Source organism: Callospermophilus lateralis, chromosome 11 (genome assembly GCF_048772815.1).
Source record: "Callospermophilus lateralis isolate mCalLat2 chromosome 11, mCalLat2.hap1, whole genome shotgun sequence".
NCBI classification, from domain to species: domain Eukaryota; kingdom Metazoa; phylum Chordata; class Mammalia; order Rodentia; family Sciuridae; genus Callospermophilus; species Callospermophilus lateralis.
In genome coordinates, this window is record NC_135315.1 from 48,497,138 (window position 1) to 48,498,401 (window position 1,264).

The window sequence follows — 1,264 nt, forward strand, 5'->3', positions numbered from 1 at the left end:
AGGCTCTCGGAGGCCAAAAGGGAATTTACTGGCCATCTATCAGGGTCTCACAGGCTCAAAGGAGGCTGCAAGGACTGACTTGGAAAGCAGACAGGAACTGACTGAAGCAGCCAGAGAGGGCCAAGAGCCATAAGGCAGAAAGACCTTGGCCCTAGGACTGCTCTCTCCACCACAAGCACCCAACCATTTAAGGGGTTAGAAAGAAAGGTCTGTTGGCATCAATCATTTAAGCCGGGCCTGAGTGTTCATACACGTGCATGTACATGTTCACACATGCCTCTGTACATTCATTCGCACACACAGTTTCACATCCAGTTTCAGAGGATTTAAAATCCCTGGGTGTGATATGTGAGTGTATCCCAGCTTTCAGGTGCAGGAGGGAGATCTGGGAACTTCAAAGGGGAGGTGGGTCCTGCGTGCACACCACCATTGTGAGGGCTGGACAATTTTCGTAAGAGGTCGCATTGTGAGTCCCAAACTAAGACACTGGGGACTGTCATTGCATGGACCCAACGACTTCCTGAAGCTCACTCCTAAAGCCCTGCCAAAGTTAAGGTTCTGGAAAACTGTCAGGAGAGCACAGCTGCCCATCGTGTGGAGGTACCTGAGCCGAGCCAGGCACTCATCCCAGTGAGAGGTGTCTGGGGCATCCTCTGCAGGACTGTGGAGAAGAGGCTGGGGGTCTCCAGATCAACCACACCCACCTGGAAAGAAGGGGAAGGAAGAGGCCGCCGCTGCTTTTGTGTTGGTGCTGCCACAGCTCTGTGGTTTGCAGTGTCTCAATATTGCAGCACTTCATCTGGAGAAATAAGAACAAGTAAGGTTTTCAGAGTTCAAATTCTCTTTCAAGCTTTCGAAAGTAAAACTTAACAAGGCTTCTTAGCCCAACATCCCATGAACCTCAATTTAGGGAAGTAGAATTTTGCTCCCCTCCCCTTAGTGAAAGTTACAGAAATTCCTGGGGTGAGGGGAGTGGGGTGTTTTTGTTTTATGTATTGAAAAGGAGCAAGGGCTAGGAAAACAGTAGAAGAAACTATCTGGAGCAGAATGATCACCAGGCTGAGAATTAGATCTAAGGCCTAGCTAGTCCAGTTTTGCTACTGATTTCCTGTGAGACCTGACCCCACTCTGGGTTTTTGTTCTCATCTGCAGAAAAGGGGGGTTAATAAATCCTCTTCTGGAAAATGCTTGGTGGCAGGGTCACTGCTGTGTAGATAAACAACCTCAGAGAGTATTAATGGGGAGGGGCCAGGAATCAGAATCA